Consider the following 15,949-nt stretch of genomic DNA (forward strand, 5'->3'; position numbering starts at 1 on the left):
GTCCCAACACCTTGGAAGACCTAAGGAACAATATTGAAGCTGAAATTGGCAGAATACCAGTGGACATGCTTGTTAGAGTTCATGAAAACTTCAGAAAATGTATGCAGCAGTGTGTGGATAGCGAAGGTCGACATTTGCCAGATACACTATTTAAAACCATGTAATTTAAAAATTCCATTATTGTTCAGTATAATTAAAATATAAAATAAATTTTTCTAATGATCATAATTTTTTTATTTCATTCCCAAATCAGCAAATTACCGTGCTCCACCCTGTATATACGCCGCCGCAATCAAATGCAAGGGTCAGCTCTATATGAGAGCTGACACCCTGCAGAAACACCCACAATTGATGCTAGCACTGATCGTGTGCGTTAAGTCCCTCTGATGCCGCGGTCAATAGTGACAGTGATATCAAGGGGATTAGCAAAGGGAGGGATCTTTTTATTGTGTAAAAGCGCCAAAACATAAAAAAATGTAAATATGGTATTGCTGTAATCATACTGACCAGAAGAATGAAGCTGCCTTATCAATTGTACCACACGTGGAACGGCATTAAAAAAAAAAAAAATTCCTGAATTGCTGGTTTTTGCTCATTCTGCCTCGCAAAAATCAGAATAGAAAGCCATCAAAAAATGTAATTTGTCTGAAAATGGTAGCAATAAAAACATCAACTTGTCCCGCAAAAAAACAAGCGCTCAGGTAATTCTGTCGGCCAAAATATGGAAAAATTATAGCTGTCTAAATATGGCAATTGAAAAACTAATATTTGCAATAAAAAGCGTCTTTTAGTGTGTTACAGCAGCCAAACATAAAAACCCCATATAAATCTGGTATCGCTTTAAATCGCACCAACCCGAAGAACAATGTCATGTAATCACTTGTACCGCATGAGGAAAGGGGTAAAAAAATAAATAAAACCAATGCTTCACCTGTTGTTGATTTGTTCATTCTGCCCTGCCTCACACTTATCCTGCACTCTGTGCTGAGCGCTTACACAGGGGTTTCCGTGTAAATCTCTGAAAACGGTAATTAGTTCTTACCGGTAATTTTATTTCCAGGAATCCACCTGACAGCACCATTGGAGGACGTCCTTCTTACCCTCAGTGGGACAGGAACCACAAGCAGTTAAAAGGACCCTCCCCACTCCACCCACCAGTGATTTTCTAAGTACCACATCTGGATGGATGCAAAAAAGAGTTTATTTACAATTATACACCAATGTTACATCACATTAGTCAACAGTATAAACTTGCAGTGGGAGGGAACTAATAGTGCTGTCAGGTGGATTCCTGGAAATAAAATTACCGGTAAGAACTAATTACCGTTTTCCAGTCTACCACCTGACAGTACCATTGGAGGAATACCAAAGGATTTTTAACTAGGGTGGGACTACTGCATGTAACACTTTTCTACCAAAAGCTAATTGGTCTGATACGACATCTAATTTATAGTGTCTAGCAAAGGTAGAAAGACTAGTCCAAGTCGCCGCCCTACAGATTTGCTCAGCTGAGGCTCCCCCCTTCTCTGCCCATGATGTAGAAATAGCTCGTGTTGAGTGGGCTCTAGGAGTATCCGGGGGATCTTTCCCTTGGTCTGCATATGCTAGGCCAATCATGTTTTTAATCCACCTAGCAATGGTTGATTTTGCGGCTTTACAACCCCTATTTGGACCACCGTATTGTATAAATAAGTTAGTGTCCCGTCTCCAGCTTTCTGTCGCCCCCAGGTATTTCAGAACAGTCTCCTAACGCCAAGGTTATGGTAGACCCCCTCTTTTGCGTTCCTAGGGTGTTGGCAGAAAGAAGGAAGGATTATCTCCTGATTTATATTGGAAGAAGATACTACTTTGGGGAGGAAAGCTGGGTTAAGTTTAAAGACTATTCTGTCCTCAAAGATTTGAAGATATGGGTTCTGGATAGAAAGAGCCTGCATCTCCCCCAGCCTTTTAGCTGATGTGATGGCAATCAGAAAGGCAGTCTTAAAGGAGAGATTGGCTATGTCCATATCTTCTGACAGTAAGTACGGTGTTTTACACAAAGTGTTAAGGACCAGGTTTAGGTCCCAAGGAGGAGTTGATTTCCTCACAAGTGGCCTCATTCTCTGCGTGGCCCTGGAAAATCTTGCTATCCAGGGATGGGAGGCTAGTGATGTATCAAAGAAAACACTAAGTGCTGCAATCTGTACTTTTAGAGTACTAGGCCGAAGGCCCTTGTCAAATCCGAGTTGCAAGAAATCGAGGATTCTGGGAATATCTGGTTTCGAAACATCCACAGGACCCCCTCCCAAAAAGGAACAATACCGTTTCCAGATTTTGTTGTAAATCGCTGAAGTCACCGGCTTTCTGCTTGCCTGGAGTGTGGTAATGACATCTTCAGACAGGCCTCTGGATCTTAAGGTTTGCCGTTCAGGATCCAAGCAGATAGGTGAAGAGAGTCTGGATTCTTGTGGAACACCGGCCCTTGTAGAAGAAGGTCCTGCCTGTTCGGTAGTAAGACTGGTCTCTCTGTTGACATTTTGGATAGCAGAGAAAACCAGCTTCTTTTCGGCCAAAAGGGAATCACCAGGATTACGGTTGCTCCTTCGTCTCGTATCTTCCTGAGGGTCTTCGGTATCAGAGGAAGAGGCGGAAATGCGTACAGGAGACCTTCTCCCCAATACTGAGACAAGGCGTCTACTGCCATGGCTCCGTCTAAAGGATTGAGCGAAAAAAATGCTCTGGTTTTTGTGTTTGACCTGGTGGCAAAGAGGTCCACCTGAGGTGTTCCCCACTTCTGGCACAGACTGCTGAATACTTCCGGGTTTAGTTCCCATTCTCCGGGATGTACGGACTTTCGGCTTAAGAAATCTGCTACCTGATTCTTGGCGCCCTCCAGGTGAACTGCCGAGATGGATTTGACAGATCTTGTAGTAAAGAAAAATGGGGCTGACAGCACTCACACAGAAGGGCGCTCGTTCCTTGGTCCAGGGAACCAACCTGGATATACGTGTAATCCAAAGAGAAGAGATGAACAGCGCTCCAAACGGGTGTTGTAGTATCAAAACGAAATCTTTATTGGTCCATGAAAGAGCTCTTTCGTTTTGATACTTTGGATTTGACAGATCTTTCTGCCCACCTGAAAATTTGGTCTGCTAAGTGTTGCAGTGGTGGATGCCTCGGACCTCCTTGATGTCTCAGAAATGCCACTGCTGTGACATTGTCGGACAGTATTCTCACGTGTCTGTCCCGGACCAGTGGCTGGGCCTGGTACAACACTTTCCAGATCGCATATAGTTCCCTGAAATTTGACGATCTTGCGGCAATCTGAGGAGTCCATTCTCCCTGGTAATATGTTCTTCCTATATGACCTCCCCATCCGTATTGACTGGCGTCTGTGGTAACCGTAACACAGGGATCGAGTATCCATGGAACTCCCTCTCTCAGGTTTCCCGGTGTGGTCCACCAGGTTAGGGATCTCTTTACAGACGGAGATACAACCATCTTCCTGTCTAGGGAACTCTGTCTCCTGTTTCAGGATCCTAGGACTTCTTTTTGTAACTCCCGTGAGTGGAATTGGCTCCATTTCACACAGGGTATGCATGCGGTCATGAAGCCGAGTATCCTCATTGCCTCTCTTATGGAGGGGGTACTTCTTCTGAACTGATGAATGTGCCTGATCAAGGCCTCTTGTCTGTCTTCTGGTAAAAAAAGATGTTCTTAGATTGGAATCTAACATCACTCCCAAAAATTTTATTCTGGAATTTGGGACCAGGCAGGACTTTTCCCAGTTCACAATCCACCCCAGTTCCTGTAGGATGGACAGAGTGAAGTTGCAGTCTATTTTGAGGAGTTTTTCCGATTTCGCCATTATCAGGAAGTCGTCCAGATATGGTACTATGGTCACATTCTGGTTTCTTAGATAGGCCACAACTTCTGACATCAGTTTGGTAAAAATCCTGGGCGCCGAAGCAAGCCCAAAGGGGAGACATCTGAACTGGAAGTGACGTACTATCCCCGTTTATTATGGCGAATCTCAGGAATTTCTGGTAGGAGATGTGAATCGGGACATGATAGTATGCATTGCTTAGGTCTAGGGTGCACATCACCATGTCCTTGTCTATAAGAGGCGTCGTGGATCTTATAGATTCCATCCTGAATCTTTTGTAGAGGACCCATTTGTTTAGTGGTTTTAAATTTATGATCGTCCGGGAGTCCCCGGATGGTTTCTTTATTGAAAACAAATGGGAATAATGACCCTTGCCTCTTTCTAAGATGGGAACTGGAACTATCGGCTCTAATTTTAACAACTCCAGGATGTTTGTCCACATGGAGGAGTCCGAGAGCGGGCAGGGTCGGGTTACTACAAATCTTTCTGGGGGACTGCTGGAGAACTCTAATTTGTATCCCTGCGCAATCACTTGTAGAATCCAAGGATTCTGGGATACCTTCTGCCAACCCCCTAGAAATTTCTGCAACCGACCTCCCACCTTGATGTCATTTGTTAGGCCTTGGTGTACCTGCAGATGGGAAGATGGAGTCTCTACCCTTTCCACCCTTGGGATAAGACCACCTCCCAGACTTCCCTTTCCCCCTGTAGTCTGTCCTCTGACTAGGTCGGGACCTACGAAAGGGCTGGTACTTCTTTGTATTTTCCTCAGGGAATCCCTTCTTTTTATCTGAGGCTTTTTCTAAAATTTCATCTAGAATAGGCCCAAATACTTTATTCCCTGAGAATGGGATTCCACAAAATTTATTCTTTGATTGGAGATCCCCTTACCAGGTTTTAAGCTATATGGCTCTTCTGGCCGCGTTAGACAAAGATTCGCTTCTGGCCGCGAACCGTACAGATTCGGCAGAAGCGTCTGCCATGAAGCCTGTTGCGAGTTTGAGCAACGGCAGGGATTTAAGGATAACATCTCTAGAAGTCTTGGCTTTAAGATGATCCTCCAAATCGTCAATCCATAAATGCATCGACCGGGCTACGGATGTTGCCGCTATATTGGCCCGTATTATTGCTGCGGAAGACTCCCAAGTTCTCCTTAGCAAACCGTCCGCTTTACGATCCATAGGATCTTTTAATGCGGAGGAGTCCTCAAAAGGGATTGAGGTCTTCTTCGCCACCTTTGCAAGTAGAACATCAATCTTGGGGACTTCATCCCACACTTTAATGTACTCTGGATTGTAGGGCAAACGAAGTCTAAAATCCCTGGGTACCACCAGTTTCTTCTCCGCTTCCTGCCACTCTTCCAGGATCATGGAACGGATGTGGTTGTTGACGGGAAAAACTTTTGTCACTTGGGCATGTAATCCGCCAAACATCTCGTCCTGGATCGAGGTTTCCTCTGGTGTGTCCTGTAGCTGCATGGTGTTACGTACAGCATAAAGAAGCTCATCTGTGTCTGCTGCAGAGAAGAGGTATCTCTTCCCTCTGCCCACAGATCCGTCTCTTTCTTCCTGGTCAGAATCTTCCGAGACCTCTCCCTCGGAAGAGGGGCTAGACTCCCTTGGCCTCTTCCGTGAAGTCTGCGGTTCTGACTGAGTTGCCTGGGGAAGATTCAAGCTTGAGATAGAAGCCTGAACCTCCTGTCGAATCATGGTCCTCATACTGGATAGTAGCGCCATCTGCTCATCACCCACAATCTTGGATGTGCACGATTTGCACAATGGTTTCCGCCAATTTTCCGGAAACTTAGTAGCACATATCGGGCATTTATTTTTCCCAGATTTTTTCCTCTCGGCTGTGGGGATGGGAGGCTCAGCCTAGGATAAATAGAGATATGTGTGGGGTACATATTTAGGGAAGCAGGGGGAGGGGTGAGCTTTGTGGTATGGCTTTACACAGCCCACTCACGTGCCCCTGAAGCTGGTCAGTCCCCTCAGGTCTGGTAGTCTCCTCCATAGCAAAGATAAGTGCTCCTTTATCAGGATGGTCGGCAGTATACAGACCCCCTTAGTGAGTTTATATAGATTTTACCTGGTTGATCCTGCCCTCCTTACCGCCGTTGCGTTGACCGCGCTGTGCCTCTCACCTAGGCCGGCGCTGCTGCCGGCGCCATCATCCACGCTGGCCGCGACCGGAAGTGACACGGCCGTCGCGACCGGAAGTGACGCGGCCGCTGAACCCGGAAGCGGTCGCCTGGAGAAGCTGTGGCCGCACGCTGGAGCCGACCTCCTGCTGGAAGCGGCCGTCGCCCACACCTCCCGGCAGACAGCGCCCGGACCGAGAGCCCCCCAGCATGGAGGAACGGACCTTGGACCCAGGAGCAGCGCTACACTGGGGAGGCTGAGGGACCCCCCATCGCAGGTATCAGCTGCAGATATCTTGCGGCGGGGAAGGGAAAGGCTGGGCCCCCCGATCCACACCATCTGCCAGCACTGTCGGAGGATACGCTTGCCGTTCCTATCCGCAGTGGGACAGGAAAAACACTGGTGGGTGGAGTGGGGAGGGTCCTTTTAACCGCTTGTGGTTCCTGTCCCACTGAGGGTAAGAAGGACGTCCTCCAATGGTGCTGTCAGGTGTTGACTGGAAATATGTGATTCCGACTGAACCCCAGGCAGAAGATTCCCTATAATGAGGCAGATGGAGGCACTGTGAATGCTGTAGAACCTGTGATCCGGCGGTGTCCGTCTCTTTATGCGTGCATAAAAATGTGGTCTGCCAGTTTTATGCACTTCTGAAGAGAAGGACACCACTGAACATAGGTCAGACAGAGTCCAGAGTAACTCTGCTGCTTCATTATAGTAAATGGATTCTTTGTGGATTTCATCTGAATAACGTCATTCAGAGATATAGATGGAAACCCCGATACAAGTGCTCAGTATAGAGAGCCGGATAACTGTGATCCAAAATGTTAAGTAAAATGCTCCCAACAAAAGCAAGTTACCACTTAGGTAGGTCATCTGTTAATGGAAATATAGGGGGCTTCCATGTTACTTGTAGTACAAAGGCTCTGGAAAAGCGCTATAGCTCCTCGCCCCCCCAAAAGAAATTCAGCAAATTCTCTGCTCCCATATCCAAATGCCCCCTCCTTTCTCAGTGCCACAGTGTGCCTAAGACCAGGTTCACATTCCGTTAACAACAGCCCGTTCAACACATGCATTAACGGGCTGCTGTTAACGCAAGTGCCGATGTGCCATCGCGCTAGCGCAGATAGAGCTAGCAGATGCTCTATCTGCGCTAGCAGTGACGGACCGGGAATCGCGGCAGCCCGCGTCCCAGGGTCCGTCACTTAATGACGGCACATCGCTAGCACACGCCCATTGTGGGCGTACGCTAGCGATGCATCCGACATTGGACTCAATGGCGGCGTTAACGGACTGCGTTACACCGCGGTGTAACGTAGTCCATCTAACGGACGCCAGTAACGTAATGTGAACCTGGCCAAAACCACATTTAGTGTCCACATGTTTGGCATTTCTGTAGCGCTGAGAACCGGCCTAATTTATGGGTGCATGTCCCCAGAACCATGAGCTGGGCATAACCTACTGGTCACTACAATGTCCTGGGTACTACAATGGCAGTTTACAATTTGCACTCGACAACATCCACTACTGCTTGTTTGTGGAAAGCACTCATGGACTCAAAATCATCACTATACCTGTAGATAAATTCCCAAAGGAGTATAATTTCCAAAATGGGGTCACTAGAGGGGGGATTCTGCTCTTCTAGCTTTTAGGGGCTTCTGTATTTGGAGTCCGCAAACTATTCTAGAAAAAATCTGCGCTCCAGAAGGTAGATAGTGCGCTGTCCCTCCTGAGTCTCACTGTACAGATAAGCAGCACTGTACAGCCACATGTGAGGTATTTCTACATTCAGCAGAAATTGCAGGACAAATTTTGGTGGCATTTTTAAGCACTTCCCATTGTGAAAATGTAAAATCTGGGGCTAAAACAAAATGTGTGGTAAAACTGTAATTATTTTCTTCAGTGCCCAATAGCATGAAATTCTGTGACACACCTGTGGTGTCAATATAATCACTGCACCCGTAAATCAATTCATTGAGAGTAGTTTGTAAAATGAGGTCACTTATAGGGGGGGGTTCTGCTGGTCTGGCACCTCAGGGGCTCTACCAATGTGACATGGCATCTTCAAACCGGTCCAGCAAAATCTGAACTGCAATATTACACTTCGTACCGTCTGAGCTTTGTATTTTGCCTCTAAAGTAGTTTTCAACACACATATCGGTTATTGCACAACAAATTTTCGGGTCTATCTTCTCCTGCTATTCTTGTTAAAATTAAAAAAAAAAAATTGGGGCTAAAAACATTTTTGTGGGAAAAATATTTTTCATTTCACAGATGAACGTTGTAAAATTCTGTGAAGCACCTGTGGATTCAAGGTGCTCACCACACATCTAGATAAATTCCTTGAGTGGTCTATTTTCAGAAACGGGGTTACTTGTCGTGGATTCTCACTGTTTTGGGCACATCAGGAGTTCTCCAAACACGACATGATACTTGCAGAACATTCCATCAAAAATCCTCATTACAAAACGTCACTCCTTTTGGAGCCCAGTTGTGAGACCAAACAGTAGTTTTCCCCCCAAATATGGGATATCTGCGTATTCATGAAAAATTGCACAACAAATTGTATGGTGCACTTTCTCCTGTTACCCTTGTGAAAATAAAAAAAAAATGGGGCTAAAAAAACATTTTTGTAGGCAATTTTTTTTTATTTTCACGGCTCAAGGTTATAAACTTCTTTGACGCACATGGGGGTTCAAGGTGATCACCACACAATAAGGTAAGTTCCCTGAGGGATCTAGTTTCCAAAATGGGGTAATTTGTGGGGGGTTTCCACTGTGTAAGTACATCAGGGGCTCTCTCTGTGCGACATGGCGTCCACTAATGATTCCAGCAAGCTTTGCATTCAAAAAGTCAAATGGCGCTCCATCCCTTCCGAGCCCTGCCATGCGCCTACACAGTAGTTTTTCTTAATATATTTAGTATCGGCATGCTCAGAAGAAATTGCACAACAAATTGTAAGGTGCATTTTCTCATGTTACCATTGTGAAAAAAAAATGGAGCTAAAATAAAATATTTGCTTAAAAAAGTAAACTCTTCATTTTTTCCTTCCACATTCCATGAATGAACCTAAAGAGTTAATAAACTTCTTGAATATGGTTTTGAGCACCTTGAGGTACAGTTTTTACAATGGTGTCACTTTTTGTGTATTGTCTGTCATATAGGCCCCTCAAAGTAACTTCCAAATGTACGTAATGTGGTCCCTAAAAAAAAAAAACAGTTTTTCAAATTTTGTTGTAAAAATTAGAAATTGCTGGTCAACTGTTAAACCTTCTAACTTCCTAACAAAAAAAATTAGGGTTTCAAAAATTGTGCTGATGTACCGTAAATTGGGCATGTGGGAATTTTTATGTATTAACTATTTTGTGTGACATGACTCATTTAAGAGCATGAAAATTAAAACTTTGAAAATTGCAAAATTTTCTAAATCTTCACCAAATTTCCAATATTTTCACAAATAAATGCAATTCATATCGATCAAATTTTACCACTATGATGAAGTACAATATGTCACGAAAAAACAATCTTGGAATCTGTGAGATCTGTTGAAGCGTTCCAGAGTTATAACCTCAAAGTAACATTAGTCAGAATTGAAAAAATTGGCCTGGTCAGGAAGGTGAAAACAAGCTTTGGGGGAGCTACGATGTGACGTAAAAAAACAATGCGGACACATCACGTGTGATCTATGATAGCAAATATAGCATGCAACGTTCAAACTGCAAATATCTAGCAGGCGGGGCTAGTGCCAGTACCTGCCAAACCCAGGTCTACGTTGGTGACATCTGCTGTACATTTACAGTGGATGTGTGCACTGAATGTATGGAGTGGGCCTACTCTATACAGGGAGGGTATTTGGCTGCTGGAACCCAAGTCTAACTATTGGCCACGTTCACACATTCAGTATTTTACATCAGTATTTGTAAGCCAAAATCAGGAGTGGAACAATCAGAGGAAAAGTATAATAGAAACATATGCACCACTTCTGTATTTATCACCCACTCCTGGTTTTGGCTTACAAATACTGATGTCAAATACTGACTAAATACTGACCATGGCCTCAGTTCAGACAGCAGTATTTTTTACCTCTTAGGGTACGTGCACACGTTGCGGATTCTCTGCGGATCCGCAGCGTTTTTTGCAGTGCAGAAACGCTGCAGATCCGCAATTCATTTACAGTACAATGTAAATCAATGAGAAAAAAAATGCTGTGCACACTTTGCGGAAAATCCGCTGCGGTTTAAAAGAAGTAGCATGTCACTACTTTTTTGTGAATCTGCAGCGTTTTTGTACCCATTCCACTATAGAAAACCACAGGGGTAAAAACGCAGCAAAAACGCACAAAAAACACTGCGGAACCGCACAAAAAACGTGACGAATCCGCACCAGAAATTCCTAAGCCTAATCCGCAACGTGTGCACATAGCCCTAGGGTATGTTTCCACGGTCAGTAAACGCTGCAGGTTGAATGCTGCATACATCTGCAGCGTCCAACCCGCAGCGTCCAGATGTTACAGCATAGTGGAGGGGATTGCATGAAAGCCCATATTCACTATGCGTGCAGGGACGCCTCCAGCTTCCCTGTGTAAACGGACATGCTGTGCGTCTTTCCAGACCGCAGCATGTCAATTTATCTTGCAGAGACAAGATACAAACCTTTGGTTCTGGTAGTATCCACACGGACAGCACACGGATCACACACGGATGGCACACGGATGTGACACACAGACACTGATATCTCCGGTTTTTCCGGTACAGGAAATATCAGGACGTGTGAAACCGTCCTTAGATGCAGCTTTCAATTGTGACTGTGGCATTTAAGGAGTTGGAAATAGGGTCAGGTGTCTCTTCAAACGCATGATTACAAACAATATAAGGCCTCTTTCACACATCAGTGTGTCCGGTACGTGTGGTCACAGTTTTCACACGTACCGGAGACACTGACACACGTAGACCCATTCAAATTAATGGGTCTATGCACATGTCGTTTTTTTTTGCCGTCATCACGGATGGCAAAACATCCCGCACACGTGCACAAGGAAAACACACTTTGATTTCCTCCGTGTGACACGGACGGCCACCGGGGAAGAAGCGCTACAGTAAGCGCTGTTCCCCGGTGGCTGGTGCTGAAGGCGGCTGTCATCATTCTTCCCTGCCCTGCCGGCGAGCAGAGGACAATGATGAGTGTTAAATTAAAGTCAGCGCGACAGCAGATGTGGGCTTTTGGGACTGGTCCCCCCCCAGTGACAGTAGGTGAGGAGGATGGGGGTATTCCACATCCGCCGCCTGCGATCATTCGGAAATGAATGAAAAACCCGATGTGGACATCTCATTCACCAGTGGTTTTCAGCCGGGACGGTCGCATATTGGCACCGTCCTGATTGAAAACTATTTAGTCCCCAGACTTGGATTACAGCGTGGGACAGAACGACGGACAGGTATGGTATATTGCTGGTTTATTATTTTATTTTTATTACAGGAGATCGAGGGCGTCGCATGGATTAGGAGAAATAATGAAATGGTCAAACTGTGTGGTGTTTAATTTCATTAAAAGACTTTATTCTGGCCGTGTCTTTATTTAACATATAACAACTATAGGATTAGTAATGGACAGGTGTCTTATTGACACCTCTGCATTACTAAGCCGTGGGCTTGATGTCATCTGAAAGGCGACTTCAACCCATAAATATTACCCCCCTTGCCACGGCTACAGGGAAAGTGGGATGAGCAGGGCAAAGCACCAGAAAAGGCACATCTAAGAGATGCACCTTTTCTGGGCAGCTGCGGGCTGCTGTTTGTAGGCTTCTGGGGCCTATATCAATGGCCCCTTACCTGCCTGAGAATAGCAGCCCCCAGCTGTCTGCTTTAGCAAGGCTGGTTGTCAAAAATGGGGGGGACCCCACATCATTTTTTTAAACAGCGTAGGGACCCCTCTATTCTTGATAACCAACCTTGCCGAAGCGGACAGCTGTGAGTTTTGTCTGGTTGGTTAATAAAATAGGGGGAACCCATGTCGGGTTTTTCATTCCTTTATTTCTGAATGATCGCAGGTGGCGGATGTGGAATACCCCCATCCTCTGCGCCTACTGGTCACTTATTAGCGACAGCAGGTGTTGGATAAAGGGGGTAACAGTCCCAAAAGCCCCCACTTGCTGTTATTCGGACTTTAATGCTCATCATTGTCTTCTGCTCGCCAGAAGAGCAGTGGAGAATGAGGACAGCCGGCTTCAGCACAAGCCGCTGGGGAACAGTGCTTACTGTAGCGCTTCTTCCCCGGCGGCCGTCCGTGTGGTACTGATGAGGCACATGGGTGGTCCACGGTTGCCACCCGTGTGCCACACATGTACACGGATATATCTGGTACCGGTTTTTCCGGTACCAGGAATATCAGGATGTGTGAAACCGGCCTAATTGTGTGATGCTGATGGAACTGTTGTATTTTACAAGCGATCATCGGTTCAAGTCTAATTAGTAAAAAAAAAAAAAAAAAAAAAAGGAAAAAGAATTATTTTTATTTTAAATATTATACAAGTTTGCATCACCCCCCTTCCCAGAATGTAAATAAAATCGAAAAGAAATTAAAATATTTGGTATCAAAGTGTAAGTGTCTAATAAAATATAATTTTCAAATACGATGAATAAAAAAATAAAAAAGGCAGAAATCTACTATATAATTGTCTAAGGGGTACTTCCGTCTGTCTGTCTGTCCTTCTGTCACGGTTATTCGTTCGCTGATTGGTCTCGGCAGATGCCTGTCATGGCTGCCGCGACCAATCAGCGACGGGCACAGTCCGATTAGTCCCTCCCCTACTCCCCTGCACTCACTGCCCGGCGGCCGCTCCGTAATCCCCTCCACTCACCGCTCACACAGGGTTAATGGCAGCAGTAACGGCCCGCGGTGTAACGCACTCCGTTACCGCTGCTATTAACCCTGTGTGTCCCCAACTATTTACTATTGATACTGCCTATGCAGCATCAATAGTAAAAATATGTCATGTTAGAAATAATTAAAAAAAAAAAACCTGCTATACTCACCCTCCACCGCCTTTCCCGCTCCTCACCACGCTCCAGGGACCGCTCCATTGCAAGCGGCAGCTTCCGGTCCCGCCCCCGTATTTTTTTTTTAAGTCTCTATACTACGTGACTCTGTGCTGGGCAATATACTACGTGGCTCTGCTATATACTACATGACTGGGCAATATACCAAGTGACTGGGCAATATACTACGTGGCTCTGCTATATACTACGTGACTGGGCAATATACTACGTGGCTCTGCTATATACTACGCGACTGGGCAATATACTACGTGGCTGGGCAATATACTACGTGGCTGGGCAATATACTACGTGGCTCTGCTATATACTACGCGACTGGGCAATATACTACGTGGCTGGGCAATATACTACGTGGCTGGGCAATATACTACGTGGCTCTGCTATATACTACGCGACTGGGCAATATACTACGTGGCTGGGCAATATACTACGTGGCTGGGCAATATACTACGTGGCTGGGCAATATACTACGTGGCTGGGCAATATACTACGTGGCTGGGCAATATACTACGTGGACATACATATTCTAGAATACCCGATGCGTTAGAATAGGGCCACCATCTAGTTATATATATTTTGCCTCCCCAAAAAATTGGAATAATTACAAAAAAAGGAATCAGGAAGTCAGAAGTCATATGGACTCTAATAAAGAACCAATAAAAACTGCAGGAGCCATAAAACATCATCATCTGAAAAATAAAAAGTTATATGTAAAAGGTGAGGAGAGAAAAATAAAAAAATCAAAAGCAAAGCGCGGCCCCCGGGATTGTGCGGGCCCCCTGGGATTGCGCGGCCCCCTGGGATTGCGCCGCCCCCTGCGATTGTGTGGGCCCCTGGGATTGTGCCGCCCCCTGTGATTGTGTGGGCCCCTGGGATTGTGCGGCCCCCTGGGATTGTGCGGCCCCCTGGGATTGTGCGGCCCCCTGGGATTGTGCGGCCCCCTGGGATTGTGCGGCCCCCTGGGATTGTGCGGCCCCCTGGGATTGTGCGGCCCCCTGGGATTGTGCGGCCCCCTGGGATTGTGCGGCCCCCTGGGACTGTGCGGCCCCCTGGGATTGCGCAGCCCCCTGGGATTGTGTGGCCCGTGGTACCCTGGCCAGCAGGCACACTCTCAGTGACAGGCATGCTATGGCCCATTGCTTGTGTCATCCAGGCCAGCAGTGGTCCCACAGGTAGGACCCCCATGATGTGATGGGTCAGAATTGTGGGCTCTCAGATACACGCTGCAGGTCAGTCCTTAGGGCTACGTTCACACTAGCGTTATGCTAGTGTGCGTCGGGTTAGCGTCGGGCGACGCATGCGTCATGCGCCCCTATATTTAACATGGGGGACGCATGCGTTTTTGTTTGTTGCGTTGTACGACGCATGCGTCTTTTGTGCCGCAAGCGTCGGACCAAGAAAACGCAACAAGTTGCATTTTTCTTGCGTCCGAATTTCGGCAAAAAACGATGCATGCGTCGCAAAACGCTAATGTGAACGTAGCCTTACACTTTATGACATGCACATTCTTAGACTCAGACCAATCCCTTTAAATTAAAGGAAAAGTTTTGTAGATGCCGGAGGATGACAGGTCCCGGTGAGCGCACACAATGGGTGTCAGGCAGAGCTGGAGTTCCCGGCGCCTCCTCCTCCTCCCGCCGCTGCCGCCGCCGCCGCCTGCCCCACTACTCACATGTACAGCCGCGCCGTGCTGGCCCCGCCCCCGGCTCACTCCCCGGCACAGGATGCCCGGCTGCACGCTGCTCCGTGTCGTGGCCCCCGGGGGCCCGTCCGAGGCTCAGGAGCGGCGCTCGTCCCGCTCAGTCCCGGACATTTGGTAGCTACTCCCCGCTCTTCTCCTGCGCTCTGCTCTGGGAGGACCTGACTCCCCGGTCATGTGACCTCGTGTCTGACGGCAGGAAGGAGAGCAGCGCACTGGCTGCAGTGATTTCTGCACAGGTGTCTGCTCCCGTGCACTGCAGTGCTGCACTGTCACCCGTGGACCCGCACGCTGTGTGCGCGGGCTCATCGCTTTCTCTCACCAGGGACGCACTAGAGACTTCTGCCTCAGTGCCTAGCAAAACTAGTGCAAAAGTGGAACACTTGTCCGCGTAGCAACCAATAAGAATCCAGCTATCATTTTTCATAGCCGTTTTGGAAAATGAAATCAATAACCCAATTGGGTGCTACGGACTTCAGCACCCAATTGGATTGCTGCTTTCATTTCCTAAAGAGGTGGAAGATGAGAGCTGGAAACTGGTTGCTACAGACAACTGAACAAATCAGATCCCACCTCTCATTTTTTCAGAGCCTTAGGGTATGTGTCCACGTTCAGGATTTTGTCAGTATTTTACATCAGTATTTGTAGCCAAAACCAGGAGTGGGTGATAAATGCAGAAGTGGTGCATATGTTTCTATTATACTTTTCCTCTGATTGTTCCACTCCTGATTTTGGCTTACGAATACTGATGTAAAATCCTGATGCAATCCTGAACGTGGACACATACCCTTATTGGGAAATTATACCAAAAGCCCAATTGGTTAGCTGATCTGTAGCAACCAATCAGAATCCAGCTTTCATTTTTCGGAGCCTTGTTGGGACATGAAAGCAGCGATCCAATTGGTTGGGGTTTTGTTTTTTTTATCTCCCAATGGACCACCTTTGCTAAATATCTCCAAATACTGCAGTTTACAACACAATTTCAGTTTCTAGATAATATTTTATGTGCATGAAGGATATTAGTGTTGCCAAATGGACACCTTTTGACTTGTAAAGGAGTCTGATAGGCTCAAGCTTCTCGTTGCCTAGGAAACTAGTCACCATTGTTTTATAGCAGCAGGAGCCAACCGTGCAGTGCTTACAAGCTCTTTCCAATAGAGCCGGTAAGCGCTGCACTGAGGATTGCAGAGATTGC

The 15,949-nt window shown here is 46.5% G+C and overlaps 1 protein-coding gene across 1 annotated transcript in view; it reads right to left on the reverse strand.

Annotated features, from left to right (window-relative positions):
- TLK1 (tousled like kinase 1) overlaps positions 1 to 14,907 on the reverse strand; it is a 289,858-nt gene extending 274,951 nt beyond the window's left edge. The window contains exon 1 of the mRNA XM_069733125.1: positions 14,728 to 14,907. The gene's annotated coding sequence lies outside the window, so the exon portion shown is untranslated. The remainder of the gene's footprint in view (positions 1 to 14,727) is intronic.
- Between the last annotated feature and the right edge of the window lie 1,042 nt (positions 14,908 to 15,949).

Source organism: Ranitomeya imitator, chromosome 7 (genome assembly GCF_032444005.1).
Source record: "Ranitomeya imitator isolate aRanImi1 chromosome 7, aRanImi1.pri, whole genome shotgun sequence".
Taxonomy (NCBI): domain Eukaryota; kingdom Metazoa; phylum Chordata; class Amphibia; order Anura; family Dendrobatidae; genus Ranitomeya; species Ranitomeya imitator.